Here is a 20,249-nt window from a genome sequence, read left to right on the forward strand (position 1 = left end):
TTCTTCCTTCAAATAAAATGAAACTTTTTGTAATTATTCATGTTCGGTAGACATGACCCTTTTCCTCCCTAGGACAGACAAAGCTTAACACTAGAAAAAAATTCAGATAGGCATCTCTAATTTTCCAATTGTCTATCTCATCACATCACAGCCCTGAGTTTTATTATGAAAGAATGTTTACAGTTGTCTGTTCTAGTAGTGGCAATGGGAATATGTTTAAGTAGTAACATCCAAAATGAAAAATACTCATCCTCTGTTTTCACAGTATCATTACCAAAAGATGACAACAGCATGTGGAGCCACCAAGACAAAAGACATACTGGTTTTGCTTGCATAACATTATTGCTCTGAATCTATTTGTATTTGTCAGATCCTTGATTTATCAGGTCATTCCCTATTTGTACCTTGAGAACTAAAACTGTCTACTGTAAGGATTACAGTATTATCATAAGGATTAGTGTATTGTGGTTTTAATTTACTTAAGGAAAACCATGCATTTCTAACTGCCATCTGATTGGAGGGATTGAACAATGGGGATGGTGTAGTAATACATCATGAAGAATTTTTGACACCACAAACTGTGAAGGTGATCCCTTCTGTTGTCTTAGCCTTCCAGATTTAGGCTCCAGCAGACTACTGTAAGAACCACCACAGACCACAACCGAGGAAATGCAACAGTTATGGAGCACTTCAGTCAATCTTCCATTTTTCTTCCTCCATCTGTTCAGGGATGTGGTGTCTCTATTTAAAATTCACGTACTGCTTTGAGAAATAGCCAGATAGGTTATACTGATTATCATCCTAACGGACAAATACTACATGCTCAATAAACATCAGAAAGACAGTTTAGAGAAATCAGAGCTAAGGATGAAATAGGACAGATAAGAAGAGCTTTCCAGAACACACCCAAAGAAAAGATAAATGTGAATAGCAGAGAGGGTTCTACATTAGCATGTGAAATTTTTTTGAGCAATCCTGTTCTGTCCTGCCCCCACCCAAATAAACAAAACTAGTTTTAAACTGTGCTGGAAATAAAGCAGAGTCTTCTAAAAAGACTGCAGAGTAAATATGCTAGTCTGCTACTTCAGTAGAAATCAGTAATGAAAGCTACTGTTTACTGTCCCTGTGGCCTGAGAAGACTTTAGCCTACAAAGAAGCTAGGAACAACCTGGCTATAAGGGCACATCAACCCAGAAACATTTATGAGTGACAGCTGTATAGATACAGCAACCTACAGAGATTATAAATGCATAAAGTCCTTTCAGCTATAGCAGCCAATCTCTGTATTTACCACATTTTTCAAGAAAGTGTGGGAGGCAAAACACAACTCGCAGCAGGAGGTCTGCTTCACTGAGATCACACCACTTTGTTCTATCTGAAAAACACTATGCTTTGTACATGCTGTTTTGTATATTTAAAAAAAAAAAGATTTCTTAGACACTGATTCCTGAACTCTAGTGCCAGAGAAACAAGACTGTGTGTATGTACACATATGCTTAAAGGAATCAACATGTCTGCAGCTTAAATTTTTTTGCATCTATTCATCTTGCTACATCCCAATGGCATGCAAGAGAAATTACAAAAATTATTATGCTGGAAGAGAAGGTGAGAGAATGAATACGTTGATTTTCTTTTTTTACTGTGTCTTTTAAGAAATTGCTGCTATAAACCTGCTCCAAGGCTAGAGCAAAACTGGACCTGAAAGTTGGTTGAAAGGGTTTTGAGGACCTCTAGATCTGATCAACACATTTCTTAGTAAAGGTATGCCTCCATATCTAACTGTTTTTCAAAGCGGGATTTACATTCCAGAAACCCAACCCATTATTGTTGCAGAAGACAGTTCACTGTCACTGGAGATCTGCAACAAGGATGCAGACAGGACAGCTTTGAGATGAACCTGTTGAGGAAGAAGCAGAGAAAAAGCCGCTTATTGCATCCCACAATAAAACACTTGGACTACAGATAGTAAGTTTCATCAACAACGAAAATAGAAATAAAAGCAGAGAAGACAGAGGTACAATGATAGCGTTTTAAAAACAAACAAAAAACTAAGTTCCAACTACTACAGGTCTACTCTTTTTCAGCATCATTTGTGCCAGCATGACAGATTCAGGAAGAAGTGGCAAGCTTTCCTAGATATCAGAGTCCAGCTCACTGTACAACTCTGTGATCAAAGCCAGGAGACTGAGAGGTTAAAATAAGCCAGCAGAAATGAGAAGTACTGACGAGATTTGGAATATAAAATTACTTTCAAAATTGAGAGGTTGTGCTCTAGAACTTCCTCTAAATCATCTTTCCATCCTTCAGTAAAAGATGACAATAGGAACTGCTTACTCTAGATAACAAAGAATAGATGAAAACACCTTGTCGTGAACTTCTTTTCAATTTCTCATTCACAGTTTGGAAATCTTGGTAGGGGGTGAAAATTTTAAAAGGACAGCTCCAAAGCAGCTGGCAATTCCCCCCCCGAGGAAACTGGAGAGATGTAGCCAACCTCAAAACCTACTCTGAATAAACACACAGAATAAAACAGTACAGAAGTCTGTAGTTTATTTTCAGTTTGTGACTGTTCATTTAATGCTTTTTGGTTACAAAATGCATTGACAGTATAGCCGATACCCCCCTTTCCAGCCATTTTCATTAGAAGTAAAGGTTACACTAGTCATTCTCATGACCAACAGTTAGTTCTGAATAATAGTCTTCAACAACTCTCCCCTCCAAAGCAGCGTACTTTGAAGTTACAAGATTTACAAGTCTCGTGAAGTTTGTGTTCCTTTAGCTGGAGAATCAGTGTTCATTTTTTTGCCAGTTTCCCACCCTACCACTGCATATGCAGTAATGTTTTTAGAGATCACCGATTCTAACGCTAAAAGGCATGTGCACCCAATGTTACCACAATGCAATCATGCAACCGCTCAAGAGAAGCCTTTCCGATAGAGACATTTAAATGACGCTTCAGAAATAGAGTTCACAAGTGAGCAGTTGTTACTCACTCTCCTTTAGAAGAGCATTTATTCCATTTCACTGTGATAGGCAAGATGATTTGCAGCTTCACTGCAGCTCCACTGTGAAGACAGACGAACTGCCATGAAACGGACAATGCGAAACAGACAGGACGCACACAAGCGCAGGGGGGACAGAACAAAGAATCACAGGGAGAGGGGAAAAATAAACTATATAATAGCTGCTGCTTGGGAACACTAGCTGGAACAAACAGGGAGGCCACCAACTATCATTACAAGCGCATGTTTCTTTTGCAGTTGCAAGGAGAATTGCACACAAGAGGGGGCAGGGGATCTGCTATTAATCATATTATATTCATTGTTCCCTTGATGCTGCTGGCAGTGCTTTAGGAGACTCCCTCAATTCCCAGATAAAACTGCAGCGAGAACAGCCCACACCGAACCTTCACAATCTTGTCCTACTATGCTAACAATGCCGTAAACTAAACACTTCTTAACCACTGAACTGCTTATTGAACTGAATTGTTAAAAAATCCCAATCACAGCAGTCGAGGGTTCCTCCTCATTCTAATCTCCCATTAGGAAAATGAACACACCGTATAAATCTGATGAAACTATTTGCAAGAACAAGCCACGAGAGAGGTGAAAACATCAGCCTGAAGGAGTCGAGAATCAAGTTTCTTTGTTGAGGAAGAGTTTTGAATGTTATCTCTAAGTAAGGTGCTGAGTGACTCCTTGATTAAGTGGCACTTAACATTCACTAAGTTTAATGTTCCAGCAAGAACAGCAGGCCGATACCTGTGCCTGGGAGTGGGGGAGGGAGAACATGGCAGCTGATGCAGTAAAGTAAGCAAGTCAGCTATTCTTTTGTCAGTGAAAAGACAGACATGTTTAAGGAGAAAGAAACGTGGATTAACTAAATCTCTTATTCATACTTCATTGAAAACGTAATGCTGCTTTAATTTGTCTGGTTTGGCAATGCTACAGAGGGAAGGTGAATTTTCTTGACCACAGATATTTTTGATTTTTTTGTGACAAACTCTGCATAGCATGAAAGTGACACACACTCTAATTAAGTCCAGAATTTGTTACAGTTACTCTACCCAAATAAAAATTCGTAACATCGGGTACCACGGGCCTCTTACGCTTTTCAAGTCAGCAGTGAAGTTCGGCCGGCCCTGCTTGTCTCCCAGACTGAACAACATATTCCTTCATTTAAGGAAGATACAGAAGAATAGAAAAAGAGTTACAGTTAGGTAAATATGTATTTAACACACCAACTTAAGAACTGAGTAGTAATAATGAGACATTCTACTTCAGATTTCAGTACGGAGAAACCACTTCAATCTTTAAAAAAACCCCAACGTTTACTGAGCAGCAGCGCTCGCTGCAGCCAGCGCGCCCGGTGACTCACCCTCCCTTCCCCACTTTCTAATTAGCCCTGATAGTCAGCATCAATTTGGCGGTTGTATTTTGTTGGGTTTGGTTTGGGGTTTTGTGGGGGTTTTTTTGTTTGTTTGTTTTTTGTTTTTTGTTTGTTTGTTTTTTTTTTTAAACCACATAAAAAACATCTTGGAAGTTGAAAAATGAACTTCCACTTGTTTACTGATCCGAGTTTTAGAAGATAGCTGGTGCTAGCAGTTAAGACCTATTCCAGCTTCACCGTTAGCTGGACACGCAAACTACTTGCTTGTGCCTGTCCTCCCCCTCCCCTGGAGAGGCTGCATGCGGCACGGCACGATCACAGGGAATAAATACAGGAAAAGGGGGGAAAAAAGCCCTCTGCTCTTGGCAAGGGGAAGGCGTTCCACAAGCCCTGCTACAGGGTCAAAAGTTTACCCTGGTTTCAATTTCACCTTTTCGCAGCCAATGAGCGCGCGGCGGCTCCAGCCAGAACCGCGGGCGGCAGCGCGGCCCTTTAACCCCTTGCGGGCCGGGCCGGGCCCGCCGCGGGGGCGGCCGCTGCGGCTCCCCCCGGTACCCAGAGGAGGGAGCAGGCCGGGGCCGACGAGGCGAGGTCCTCCCCTTCCCTTCGAGCAACGTAGGGAGCTGAGCGCCCAGCAGCCTCCTGCGAGGGGAGCGTTTCTTTAGCAAGGAAATAAGAGGGAAGAGGACCTGTGCAGAAGCAGCGTGCCAGTGAGTCAGAAGTTAAGAGCTGGAGAAGCGGGTTCTCTCACCCTCATTTTAGTTGAAAAGCAGGTCAGTAATCCAAGGGGTAGGGCTGATACTAGGCAGTATCAAAGCAGCACTGAACTATGGAGCTGTCAGTGGCAGCGGCGAGGTTGTGCTGGCAAACAGGAAAGCCTGACCTTGCGAAAGGGGAGGGAGGGAGGGAGCGAGCAGAACACCAGCACAGAACTGTCGGAAAGGTCCTGAAGGCGCAGGCGGAGCTCCAAGGATTTACTTTGTTTCTCGTTAAACGAGGAATCGGCCTTGCCCTGGCATAAGGCTGGGCAGCCCAAGCGGTACTGCTGCCCACTGTCCAGTCCCCACGGTACCATCAATAAGTACTCTACCTCAAGATGTTGACTTCAAAGCAAGTCATCATCTACCTACTCCTGGAAGGATGGACATTGAGTTTGTGGCTCTTTGGTATAAAAATCATCAGCTCTTAACAGTCTTGCACTGGAAAATAAGTAATAGCTAGCCACAGAAGTAGAAAATGCTCTGGACACAAGACACTTAATTGTCTTGCTTTGGCACAGAAATAGACAAGATGCATCTTAGTCTCCACTCATTTTAAGATTACAGAACTAGAGGAAGAACAGAACAGACTTCTTGTTCCACTGTATGCTTCCATCCTCTATCAATGGTTCCAGGTTTTGTCATCTCCTAATCAGTAGTTCGGCTTTAAAACTTTAATGAAATTATTACACAAGCTTTCCAGAGTCAAACTATCATCACTAGGAATTAGATTAATCTCAGGGACTACTGACTCAGTGAATCAATCCATGGTGGGGTATCCCAAAATCTGTGCTGGGACCAGTTTTATTCTCTGGGAGACTGAAGAAAATGCTGACAACAACAAATACTGAATGTCACAACCTATGACTGTGATTTGACATCCGCTTGATCTCGGAAAGTCAGTGTCAACTACACTTAAGCACGGAGAGCAACAGATTTATCACCCCTTCATTGGACTTGCAGGCTACAAGAAAAGAGGACTAAAGCACTAAGGGAAGATGTGGATGAAGGGTTCTCAGTTTGGTGCAGTAACAGACAATATAATATAAGGCAGCATGAAAAGAAGTGTATAATGCACATAGTTAAGGCAAGTAACCTAAGAGTATGTTTAACACAGTAGAAAGGGGTAGGGTTACACAGAGATCTTGAAGTGAGGATTACCAACTCTGACTTGATACCAAGTAGCACAGCAAATCATTGCATACATTTTCAGGGTAAACAACATGGAATTCAACCATTCCAAAACAGGCAGCAGCCAAGTCGGGAAACATTTGAGAACATGTATGTTAGCATACTCAGATCTCCAACACACTACAGAAAGAATCTGAATATAATTGTGACAAGGTAAAATGAGTAAATATTCCATTGCCATGCAGAGGAGGTTTATGCTCAAGATGCCAGTTAAAGTAGAACTCAGTTTTCCAAACCCTGAAACCAACCAAGTGGTAGATTGTTCAAGATAATGCACATGACAATCTAAGGGAAAAAAACCACCAGACAGCAGCTATTACTAATTCTCCAGAACAACACAGTTTGAAAACTGGTAAATTATCTTACCCAGAACCTTAAAGGCTTTCACAGCACGTTGTAATGATGAAAGATATTCTGAACTCAGCCCTCTGTATAGGTCCCAGGAAAGCATAAGGACAGATACTCTTACAAACAGCTATGTCAGCTGAAAATACTGCCAACAATCTTCTTTTTGCAACTCAACTCACAAAATAGTTTTAGGCAAGCAGATAATCATGCAAAACTCTTAAAACCTGCTTCAGGAACAGTCAACAACTCAATTTAAGAGCAGCCAATGAAACAATTTCCAGCTGGTGGGCAAGGTCAAACAGTGATTTCTCTAACAGACACAGGTAGATTCCTTTCTCAACTTATGCAAATAGGCATAGCAGCTCAATACAGCTACTATGAGGTTTATTGCCTTGAGAGCTGCTAACAAAAGATACAGTAAGCAATTAAAAAATATCAAGTCAGAAAGTTAAAGACATCATGAGAATCTTAGCTGACTGAGATCATGCCCTACTACCAAGCTTTTCTACCCTAGTTCAAAAATGGTAAGACACCAATGAAAGTGCTATCAAATAACGCTGTATTTTCATAGTTTAGCTAGGCTAAAATACAGTTTTGCCAATAGTAATTTAAGACTTAATTACATACATGAAAAGCTATTTTCCTCTCAGTAAAAAGAGCAGTTTGGTTTTGCTGTTTTACCTTCTCTAAATACCATGTCATTTTAGAGAAAATCTTTTAAATGGAGATATCATAAATAAATTCCCTTTATATAAGATGGCCTCATTTTAAAAGAAAATGGATGCTATAAAATTTTACATCAAGTCAGCATGTTACCAAGAAGCTTTTCTGTGTGTTCTGAATTTGATTAATACAAGCCAAGGTCACTTCCTGAAAGATGCCTACCACTGCAGCTGCAAGCAAACTAGACTCCTCTGAGCAAAAAAGCTGGGGGATGGGAAGACAACACTAGCAATTTCTAACACTATCTCCAAAAATACTCTAATTACAAAACTTGAGTAATATTTAGAAGTGTTTACTAGATCACCACATAAGTAACCTATTAACTAAAAGTCTGAGTCTGTATAATCACGTTTTCAAGTAAAATATATTCAATGATGCACCAGCATGTCTGCAAAAAATGAATAATTCTGAGGACCCTTTACTAAGCTTTACGCAATTCCCTTGAAAATGTACTTTTTTTAAAGTATGTATGTTTTATTATGCAGCTCATGAAGCTAATAAGAGACTGCCCTTGAATTAACAGCATGTCTCAGTCATACTGAGACTGTGAGGCTCCACCCAATCTACACTGTGTATTATTCTGAAGCCATTTAGGAAAAACATATTTCAGGAAAGCAGGCAAGCTCTTTCCAGAAGTCGAGAGCACACATTTTTTCAGTTTCTGAAGACTATACCTATTGTTTACAAAACCAATGAGAAATTAGCTGTGTTCACCTGTCATTTAAAAGGTATTTTTAAAGTTATTTCAAAAACATGCCACATTTGCATTATGCATGAGGCCAAACAGATGTAGTTTCTTCCATTCCCAGACACAGCTAAAGCTTACAGGTCATGAAAGCAAGACCCATACAAAACAAAAGAGTATTATTTTTTGCTTTTTGTGAGTACAAATAAAGATTCTACAATTTGGAGTACCAAACCAGGAGAGGTGGGAGGGAACAACACACACCGATTGCTGAAAAACATTTAAAACCACACACCAACAGACATTTCCACAAGGGCATCTGCCAGTCTAGGAAAGGGGCCCCAGTGACTTTATTTATTAACACATATTCAATTTAATATACTTCATCTTTAAAACTGTCTTGAAACACCCAGCATTGCAACTAAGATTTCATACTATGCTAAAGTTAGGAGGATCTATGAATGAAAGTTAATTTTGACAAACTGGTGCACTAAGAAGAAAAGAACATTGCTGGTTTTGGGTGGGCATCTTTGCCTGAAATAGAAAAATACACCAAAGCATATCATTACCTATGCAGGCATAGCTACATCTGTGGTTAAGCATGCCTAACATTTTCCATCACAGAAGTTCTAATTCTTTAATGACTGTCTCTCACATACCCCTCAGAACTACTTTTTTGTGGATAACTTGTATAAAATTGGTTCAGACATTTAAAAACAGAGCCAAGAATTCAGTTCAACAAAATACAACCTTTTATTCAGACTGAGAGGTTAAAACTCTAGAAGAGAAACTGATCAAATACTCAAACAAGGTAAACGTCATCTTGCTGCTCCAAAGAAGATAATCTGTACAGACTGTAAGTGCCTTTACAGTCTCTGAACATGCTCAGTTTTGTTTTAAACCATTTGCCAAGACCCTCAAGTATTTTATCTAACCAAGTTCGCTTCGTCACTGCACAGCTCCTCCATGCTGACAGGACAGAACATGCTTTATCACTGCATTATAAAGACCAAGAGGAGCTTCTCTATAAACCTGCCAGCTATGAAGCAGTTAAAGTGCCTGGCAGCACAGTAGCTAGCGAACAGGGATGTTTTTCTAGGGTATGCTGCCGCACCCCTACACAGCATCCACAAAACACGAGGCAGCAGTTGGATCAAGGGCTTAGCAAAGGCCACCCTTCCCTCACCCCCAATTCAAGATCCCAGTTGAAACCACAGATGGAGGTCTCAGCCAGTGGTGCTAGTACACCCCTGCCCCTCTAGTGGCTAGTCCATGCAGAAAGCATGCTCAGGCCAGTGACCAAAGTGGTGTCGATCTGCTTTGTGGGATTCCCAATGACAACCTTGCTGGCAAACTGAGCAGAAATTTCCTTATGGCAAATTATACTATTTTTTCTGTATGTTTTTTTAAAGCATACAAAAAGTTACACTGAAAATATTAAGGTTATGAGGTCATTCAAAAAACTTAAAGTAGTATTGTCAGCTCCAACTCTCAACACTTCCTCCTTTAACCCCTGCACACTTAATTGAGCACATCGCTGTGCAGCTGCTTACTAGACTCTATGTGGGACTGGCACCCATCAGTTCACTTTACTATACCGCGATAGATAATGGTCTAATAAATGGAGACCTGAAGTCTGTCAAGGGCCTGTATCCTAACCTGGGCACATTGGGAGTTTCAGTGACATTCAAATTCAGACATGGGGGTGTTTTCCTATGAAGAGTAAACAACACTGTCTTGATTATGACCCATCGCAACTTCTCATTAAGAATATTCAGAGCAGACTTTAAACTGACATTTAAATCACCAATTTCATTGTTGGAAATATTCACACCCATCAATAAGGAGGGGCACATGAGCCAGAAAGAAATACAGTCTATAAATCACCTTGACTTACCTCAGGCACATTTTGCTAGTCAGCAGACGCAGTACTTATGGACACTTATTCATGTGTTTGCACAAGAACTAAGCTATGGAATTAATATCACTAAATGTATTATTTTACACTGTAAACCAACTAATTTTAATCAAAGCTCTGGATACACTACCATTTTAAAAACGTAAATTCATATTCTGAAAAAGCATTTGAGTGCTATGGGGAGAGGGCGGGGAGAAGGCAGCTATCCATTAGGGGTTTCCATGTTACATATACACAGACACATACAAATGGGCCTCAATGGGAGTTAAACGCCTGGCATGTTAGAGCGCTTTTCAGAATTCTACTTGGTATCTCTTCTCATCAGGATACTAAAATTTTTTTTTTTTTAATTTATTGAAACACATCCCCTTTGCTTTTAAAATTAGATCTTGTTATCCTCTGATCTAATAATAATAAAAGGCCTGTTAATGAAGTTTCCTGAGTTTTTGGCATAACTAGACTCTCAAATTTGAGAGCACAAAATCAGAAACTAAAAACAAAGGAAGTTACTGAAGAAAGAAAATCAAAATAATTCATTTTCCATGCATAGTATCAGTGCTTATATATAATTTACTTAATTGTAAGGAATAAGTACAGCTACTTAATACAAAGGTGACACTTCTAAAAAACAGTTTGACCTTGAAACATGGAAATGTTCCTAGCTCAATACTATAATTAAAATCTGATTAAGCTGGAATGTACACAGGTACACCTAGTATGGCTGCAAGAGGTGTTCATTTAGTTCGACATAAATGCTTCACATTCAAAATCTGAAGTGACAGTTGTCTGTCTATAGTATACCAATAAATCTGAGCATTTCATTAGTTAAAAATTCCCTTTCTTTTTTCATATACCTTTCTATATTTCATATTCATAGTGATGAGAGCTTAGTAGATATCTTGAGCTAAACTGCAAAAAAAAGGCAGAATAGAATCACTCCCAAATTAGGTTAATTTGTCTCTCCACAGTACAGTCAGGTTATCTTGTTATATTTCAAGTGTTGCCCACCCGCTGTGTACCAATGGTTATAACACAGAGCATCTGCTAAGATTTACTGCACGAAACCGAGAGCTGTAACGTTATTTTGCACGTCACTGGTAGACTCAAATCTTAGATTTCAAGGGTCATTTATTTAAAAATTAAGCTAAAATGGAGTAAAAAAACCCCAAAGGCTGGTGTCTTTGTTCAATGCTATACAAGGCAGAAAAATAACACCTGGAAAGACATTATAGACTGCAGCATCACAACAGGCCTACAACAAAAGGGCAAGAGGCCAGCTTTACTACCTACAAAAAAAGTTAAATGTCAGTTTTGAAATAGTGGTTGAACACAGGAACCAGTTCCAGACAGCCTACAGAATCTCTATCATAAGAGACCTTCAAAATTTGAGCAAACAAAACCCCGACCAACCAGCTCTAACTTTGTTCACAGTGTTTGGATTGATGCTATCATTTCACTATGATTTTCAGTGAAACATTGTCATCAGAAAATTACGTCCTGCAGCCCAATGATAAACTGGTACCATTATAACAATGGGCTACTAAGACAAGAGAGTACTTTACAATTGATCTTACTTTGTCTTAAATTTAAGATGTATTACTACATTCTTTTTGGTTCCTGACCACAATATTAATTCCTATCAAAGATTTTTTTTTTTTTTTCTATTTATGAAAAAAAGCAGCATGCTTTTGAATAAAGCTCTCAATGCCCTCTGGAATTTTTTTTTGTCCAAATTTTTCTACTCTTTACAAAGAATTCCTGTTGCATAACCCCCTTATGCTTCTAGTTTTTCTAATGTTCAATTAAAGAAGCAATACCTTCACTTTCATTAAAAAGACATTTTTCAACAAGTCTCACACTAAGCTCCCTAAGATTCCTGAAGGCCGAAAATCAGTTTTGCTCATACAAAAGGCACTCCTCAAACACTGATGTTTATCTGCAGAACTCTCCAAAATGACACTACCATAATTAGCATAGAAATTCCAAGTAATTTTAGGAAGATTTGTAGCCATTCTGGAAGTTAGTACAAGAGGTCAGTGACTGCCAAAAACAGAAGAAGGGACCACATCCTTCCCCTTCAAGTGCCAAAAACGTTTGTAATGTTTTGTTTCAGATCCAGTCGCTTCCTTGTTTGTAGATAAATGGCTAAGTAGTTGTGTAGTTTCACAACATTAGGAAGCAATTTCACATATTTTTATATAGTGCACCAGAGGAAACACCAGGATAGAGCTGTTGAATTTTTTTATTATTACTGCTTCTTACATGCATTGTTTCTTTAGATCCATACAAGTAGACTGACTGAATTGTATCTTACATTCAATAAAACCCTGAGCTGGGGAACCATTGTTTGAACATTTGTCTGGCAATGAGACATCCAAGATGCATCCACCGCGATTTAAACTCGTGTTCTCTTTTACCAGACTTTCAGATCATTCTGCAGTTTAATTCAAAGTCTAACTTAATGCTAAGCTTTAAAGTTAGTATACAGCCACACCTCTGTACTGGGAGGTTTTTATATTAGCATCTGGTAAGCATATCAAACATGGTAACTAACTGATTAGCACCAGTCATGCCTTTATGTCATACAACTGGAGTGTATCAGCTATACAGCATAGTTGAGACAATGTGTTTTCTTGTCAGTAAACACCACACTGGATTTGTCCAGTTAAGTGACCTTCTATTACAATACATAACACTTACACAGAACTCTTAAAAGAAAGGGAAGTTTGTTTAGGTACAATGCAGTCAGAGTCTTATATTCTTGTGCCCTGTCAAAATTATTAGGAGAAAAGTTACTAATATTGTCTCTAGGCATGGCATAGCTTTAGCATTTTCTTTTTAAGGCCTACTAAGCATTTTTAGTGTACCTAACAGTCCATTAAAAGTTCAGAAAGCTACCTTACTTGAGCCTTCACCAGTAGGAAGCTTACTTTCTTAGATTCTCATGTAGATGAGGCCTATAAATGTGTATGTACAATAACAGGATAAACACAGCATACCATGGAGGGAACACAAGAAAAGAGCATACAAAACTTAAGTTGGATGTCACTAATTCTGTCTTACAGAAGTGCTGCAATTTAGGTTTTTTTCATTGCAAGTAGATCTATAACGGACAATATGCTTAGACAAGTGTCACCATCCAGTGAAAAGCAGAAGTTATTTATCCTTTCTCTCCACCACATATATTATTTACCTCTGCGTGTCCTCTGTCTGCAAATCATTGCCTAGGAACTGTAACATTTTAATGAGCACAGCTATCTGAAACAAAACACAATCTTTTCTGTGCTTTGAAGAAATCATTCTCCAAAGGTTTTCCTTCCACTGTCTCCTTTAATTTTTTTTCATTTTGCTTTAACCTTACCTTATTCTAACCAAGCCAGCTCACTTGAATTTTATTTCAGGGCACCTGCTAAACTACAGAGCAAAGAGCTTGATCTTATCACAAGAGATTATTCTGAAGAAGGTTCTTCCTTTCTTGAAACCAAAATCCCACTGAATGGAATGTCGAGACAAGTTACCAGTTTCACTACTCTCCAGCAACAGGTATAGAGCTTGACACATTTATCTATTTGAGTATTGAAGGCTAAATTGGTTACCCCAGAAGTTATGACAAAAAAACCCAAACAAACAAAAAGCACCAGTGATAAGCAACATATCCACTCTGGGCCCAAAACAGCCCCAGCTAAGAAATCCTGTTTCAGCACCACTGTTTCAGAACTGTTTTGAGCAAAGTATTTCCATCACCAGTTACTTCAGAAAGAAGAAAACTCTGGTATTAGTGATAGAGAATTAAAAGCTAAAGGCAGCTATATACACAGGAGGATGGTACCACTACATCCCACAACTTTAATGGCTCAAGCATCCCCTAAAAACCTGTTAGCATTAGATACTATCACACATACTGAGGCCAGGTCATACCATGCATTTCCTCAAACTTTAGGGAGGTGGAGCAGAGCAAACTGATTACAACAGAACATAAGAAAATACCTTTATTTTTTAAGGGAATTTAAATTATTGTCTCCCTTTTCCTAGGCCCCTAAATATCAATGGTTTCTCTGGATCAATTCTCATAAATCAAAGTAGTCCTGGACAATTAAGTCAAACAGAAAACTTACCTAGCACAGTGTTCTCTCTCCAACAGAAGCCAGCAGGAATGCCTAGAAAGAAAAAGGCATATGAACATGTTTCAGCATACTCTCAAACCTCACAATCTACAGCTCAGGAATTTCCTGGTTCAAAAGGACTGAGTTTCCCAGCAGCTGGATTTCTCTTCTATAAATTTCTTTTTGAACCCATGAAAATTAATGCAGCTAAAATATTCTATGCAGCCAGTTCTGTAGTTAAGCTCTACACTATGTGAAAGTATCAGTTTTTTTATTTTTAACTCTGCCATCTGATAATAAGGAGGAGGAGAATAAATGAAATGACTGAAGAGGAAAACACTTTCTTCCTGTTGATTTTCCATGACACTTGTGGTTATTTTGTATAGATCCGCCTTGTACTCCCAAGCCAAAAAAAAAAGCCAACCACAAGTGAGAGAAGTGCCGGCAAATGCTGTTTCTCATTAAAAAAGTGTTAGCTTTGATCTTTAAAAAAAAAAAAAAAAACCCAACACAAAACAACAGAGAAAGATAAAGTCCACTATACTCTTTTTGATATGGCACAGACCAGAACTACTTATATTCAAGAGGAAGGCATAACATGACTGTATAAGGAATGATATGACATTTTAAATTTTGTATTCTTTTTCTTCACTGGCAATTCACAACACTGAACTTCTTGAACACTATTTAGCACTGGTCTGTCATTTTGACAGTAGTTCAGATTTTTTTTTTTTTTTTTAACTGAGTGAAAGAAAATTGGGCAAAAATCTATTGGTTGTATCAGGCCTGCTTCTCCCTTAAGTACAGTCACTAGGCATAAATACAGAAGCATCACCCGGAGTAAGGACAAGTCTCCTAAATCAAGTGCTAGGGATACATACACTCACCCAGAAAAGTTCCCTTAGATCACCATCGTTTCTTCTTCAGTGACCACCCTGACAGTGACTGTAATTATTACCTGTAGTTACCAAATGTACATTCTTGGAAGACAAGAATGAAAGAGGTAACCAAGCCACTATTATGACCTACTCCCAGAACAAGAAGTATTAGAGAGGTGTTTTCTTTAAGACTTCACCAAATCTTCATGCAATAAGCTTTGAAGAATTCTTTTAGTCAAGATCAGTCTTATGTCTATAAACTACTTCACAAACCTATCAGTTAAGTCAATAAATGAATTTACAATAAGCAGAATAAAGGAAGGTCTATGTAAAATCAAGCTCAGAGAACACTGGAAACTTCTGTAAGGCTGTAGTAACAAACTCCATACAGTGAAGTATCTGATCTGCCACACAGGCTTTATCCAAAGCTCAAGTAAACAGAACAAGTTTGGTTTAGGCTTTGACAACACACACATTTCAGTTGTCTTATCTCTTCAGCAATATATTTTGCCTTTAGAAAAAAAGTCTTAGTAAGACTCAAAAATTCCATTTCCGAGCTTGAACTTTGCATCAAATTTGTAAAGTAACATTTAGATACAATACCCGAAATGTAAACCAAGCAATGACAGCAGCTTTATTTCACAATACACAGTTTATTTCAATACTTTTAATCAGTGAGAAACCAACTAAACAATACACAATTCACAACACAATCCTTGTAAAAGCTGGAAAAGATATTAAGGTTCACGTCAAGTTCAATGTGCTCTATTTTTAACTTTAGTCAAGTCCCTTCTCATTAGCAGTAACAGTATTTGAGAAAGCATTAGTAGCAGCTAGGTAGTTTGATACAGAAATTTATTTATGTATTTTAAAAATAAATTTTTAGTCCAACAAATAGTTCAGTTAAAGTTACTTGAACCTAGCCAAATAATGTTATCTCCCATTGTCACAGGATATCAAATCAAGGCTTACAGACTGCTTTAGAAAGTAGTAATTAATTCCTTGCTATTATTTTTTCATAATCATTGTGTGTTTCATAAGCATAAATTTCATTCCAAAATTTAAAAATAATACCAAACAAATTCTGGACCCCCCCCTTTACTCTAGCTCACAGAAATGTAGCTTCATATCCACAGTTTAACACTAATGGAACAATTTCTTTAGCATACCTTTTTAATAGTGAAATTTAAAACGCTGCTGTAAGATCTGCTGAAGACACCTTTTAAAGCATTTCACAAGATCTAACCAACCCCAACAATCTCAGGACTGACTTACTAGGAAAAAGCTGAGAGTTTACATAATAGTGAACTGAAAGAAAGACAATGCCTCCGAAAACATGCCCGGTACTTCTGCATTTCAAGGATGCTAACGAACAGGGAAAAGGCATGAGCATCTGCTTGTCTTTAAGTGATAACAAACTGGTTTTGAGCACCCATATCACAGGATAGATAGCCTTGTCTGGAGGCCAGAACTCTTTCAACAAGTCTAGGGCATAAGAACTACCTGTTTTTCCTAGAGACAGTGTTAGCACTAGCAAAGACCATGACACATTTATATGCATATGGCAGATAATGAAATCTTTCAGACAGCTGCTAGCAAAACAGTGAATTAGTGGCCATCTCCATATTATTTTATGGCACACGAGCAATAATTTACTTTCTCTGAGAGGATTAAACTAACTTCTGCCAATTCTGACATCAGTAACTTCTGCTCTGTCATATTCGTTACTAATACAGAACTTAACATTTCCAAGATGACAGTAGTATCTTTGTAGCTAGAGCAATAGGAAAGTGTTGTGGTAAAGTCTTGCCTGCAGATAATTTAGTCACATCTGGATATATGGCAGCAAAACCAAGATAAACAAACCATCCCAAATGGAAAACAACCAAAACTTCTTAATTCTAGAAGCTGTATTTTCTGCTTATCTAAAAGTTATTAAAGCACTTAAGTATTCTTTGTTTTATCTGACTCTTGATCTGTGCTTTGTCCTTCTGTTTCTCTAACTTTGACAGAGATACCATCTAGGACTGCAAGGGCTGAGCACACGGAGTGAAGCAGATTCAAGATAATGCCACATTCTAGCAGATTCTGTCAAGAAATTCTTATTGCACTTAGAATGAGGAAAGAACTGCTAAGATAGCTGCCAATTAAGAAATTTATGTTGATTAGAAATGCAGGTAAAGAGCTTTACACCTTAGGCTTGTTCCAGACCTGCTTCAAAAAAAGTGCCAGGGGAAAACTAGCCATTTTGGCTACTTGGTGTGTCCTCTCAAGAGTTAATAACAGTTTAATGTTAAAGGCTACTTCATCTGTTCTGCAAAACATGTTTACAAGTTTACAATATTGTTTTATGTAATAAATTTTACTATTAATTCCTCCAGCTATGAAACAACAGCTATAACCTAACTGATGGTGGCCAATCTTGTATTAAGAACTTAAGCAAGTATACAGAGAAAAGCCAGAGCAGTTTCTGAAATCCCCAGTTTGGAGGTGAGGCCTTTAATTTCACATGAATATCCTAAAAATGCTCCCGCATATGAGGCAAGTTAGAACAAGCCACTTTTCAGCTGTAGTCTTTTGTGGTGTTTTGTGGGTGGGGTTTTGTTTTTGTTTTAGTTCAACCAATAGCTCTAGCTGTATCCTTGTTTCAACTGATGGAGCTAAAGTCTCTCCAGGGCTGTTAGTTACTCATTTTTTTCCACTGTTGATACTATGGAGCCAGTGTAACTCTAGAAGAGAAACATTCCATTTCATGCACAGGTTTTTTTGTTGGCAGGGTGGTTTTTTGTTGTTTTTAACAATAACAGCACATTAAAATCTTTTCTAAATGAATCAATCTGTGGTGAAGCGCCTTGCTAACTTTATTTGGTGAGGAAGAAAAGCCTGGAAGATTTGCAAGTTTTTTATTATTCCAGAAAAAACAAGTCTAGACTGGATTGGAATTACTAAATAGCAAGGCTCCGTAACAGAAGAAATTTTCAGGGGAGTGAGTATGACTATAGGAAAGTATCCAACCTTTTGTTCAAAATATTACATTAGAAAGTCGAAACAGCTTTGCTACTGCAAAGAAAAGACTTCTAAAGTGGCTGAGGCAATTAGCATAGCTAAACTTGAGTCTATTTTGGCTATAGCCAGTACGTATACTTGGAATAAAGTATTGCCACTGTCTAGGATCTTCGCTCACCTGCTTTTGTTAAAAGATATCAACTAGCTGCATCCCCAAGAAATCTGTAACAGCTGGGGAAGATCAGACTGTTTCTCTCATGAACTCTTGGACAGTTCTTAAATAGGAATAATATGCTGTAAAATACATAAACACACAGGTGTAAGGCTGACTCAAGTCCAGCGTTCTCACTTACAGAAAACCCTCCTGAGTGCACATAAAGTGAAATACAAATCTGATTTTTCTCTTAAGCAGATAATTATCATATCTACTCTACAATGGTTTCTTTTAATGAAATTTGCATGAATATGCCTTAGGTAGCTTTGAAGTTACCTTTTCCCAGCAGTGTAGCCAAGACGTTGTATTCAGCAAGAATTTAGTTTACAATCCAGATGAATTTAACCACAGAGCTCAGCACAGGCTCACAAACTAGTGCAACAAGATAGCCATCCTGTGGTGGCACAGCTAGGGGACTGCACTGACAGCTTTGGGGTGATAAGCCTGTACCTCAGACTGCAAGCATGTCCCTAGTAATTAGTGATGCAGATACCAGCCCTGTGGCTCAAATTATGTCTCAGTAAATACCTCCCTATGTGCAATTTCTTAGTTGCCTGTGTAGGACTGTTTATTTTGTAGACAAGGAAGTGCTTGTATATGCCACTAGTTCACATCATGTGGAAATCACTTCTGTATCATGCCCTGGAAACCTCTGTTCTGTAGCACAGGTGAAAACTGTTCTTCTCTTGCTATGGCCTCACACTATGGCAATGGATACACTAGTATTTTCATGCTATAGTTGTTCAAATTTTACACACATTGTTTACGTTGGAGAAAAAGATACAGACACTTAAGATGAATACCTCTTAAAGACCAACCTTAATAAGGTAGGGATTTTTCTTAACCCTTTTACCAGCAGTTTGAATGTAAAACTTTTTTCCAACCTCTTACTATGGTCTAGGCTTGTTTTACTGAGGGTGGAAGGACACTGGATTACTAACCTGATATCCTTAGTGCTTGTGTTTTCATGCCCTCCTTAAATATATGTATATCCTGTTAATCTAGAAATACAACTACCAGCTCACCTATCATTTCTGTGTAGTACTACTAGTACTCCAAGCTCCTTGGGTTCTGTGGACAACTACTATTCAACCTACTTGTGTAAAAATTCCAACCAATCCCAACTCTTAAAGCTCTCGAAGACAAGCCTTAAGTCTTGGTTATGTTTATTTAAAACCAGACCTCTCCAAATCCAGTTCTAGAGAATTGCACCAAATCTAAATCACACTGTAAGAAGTGACTCCTGGCCCACAGCTCCAGAGATGTTAACAAAAATGATTCTGGTGACAGCTCTGTGAAGCATTTCTTAGTATGAGATACACAAATCATGCACTTGGAAAATAACAATATTCCCCAACACTACAAACTAATCAGAAGTTAAAAAACACCAGGTGTGTGTGGGAGATCAGTTAATATTTTTGAGAGGAAGCTAGAAGAACTTGGTCTGTTCAGCCTAAAAAGCAAAAGGAAGGATTAAATTGCTGCCTACATTAAGTTCTCAAAACAAAAGCTTACTACTTTGTGAAAGAGGTTTGAGAGATCAACTACTGAATCTAATGGCTGCTTCTGCTGCTATCATACTACTATTTTAGTCCATGAAATGATGCAAGAGGAAAGAGGAAAAGCAAGTTTAAATCCAAAAAAAGGAAAACCAAACAAAAAGCCACATAAAACATGGAGCTTTTCCTATTCAGGTAACTATCCAAACCTTGGAAACAGCACTTTGTCATTCTAAGTTTTAGTCTATTGGATTTTATACATGTAGTACAATAGAATCTCTTGCAAACTCTGACATAAGATCAACTTCATGAACAACCCCTTCTCTAGTCTTAGCTTTGAATCACTGTGCATTATTAGACTGAAAATGCTGCTAGGTGTATTAGACATTTGCTAACTACATCCACAAGGATTTAGATGAAAGAGAATGCATCTGGATGTCTCAAAAGAAGCCCTTCAATATAAGCAGCTCTGAATTCTCAACTCAGCATAAGTTTTCACCATCATGTCTAAATTTTCACTAGTGTAGGCAGTCATTT

At 38.4% G+C, this 20,249-nt stretch overlaps 1 protein-coding gene across 4 annotated transcripts in view; it reads right to left on the bottom strand.

The window, feature by feature from the left end:
* The window catches only part of NCOA3 (nuclear receptor coactivator 3), an 86,652-nt gene that overhangs the window by 53,162 nt on the left and 13,241 nt on the right, over nucleotides 1-20,249 (bottom strand). For all 4 annotated transcript variants that reach the window (XM_074843443.1, XM_074843442.1, XM_074843441.1 and 1 more), the window contains exon 2: nucleotides 14,128-14,169. The gene's annotated coding sequence lies outside the window, so the exon portion shown is untranslated. The remainder of the gene's footprint in view (nucleotides 1-14,127; nucleotides 14,170-20,249) is intronic.

Source organism: Strix aluco, chromosome 17, assembly GCF_031877795.1.
Source record: "Strix aluco isolate bStrAlu1 chromosome 17, bStrAlu1.hap1, whole genome shotgun sequence".
In the NCBI taxonomy this organism is placed as follows: Eukaryota; Metazoa; Chordata; class Aves; order Strigiformes; family Strigidae; genus Strix; species Strix aluco.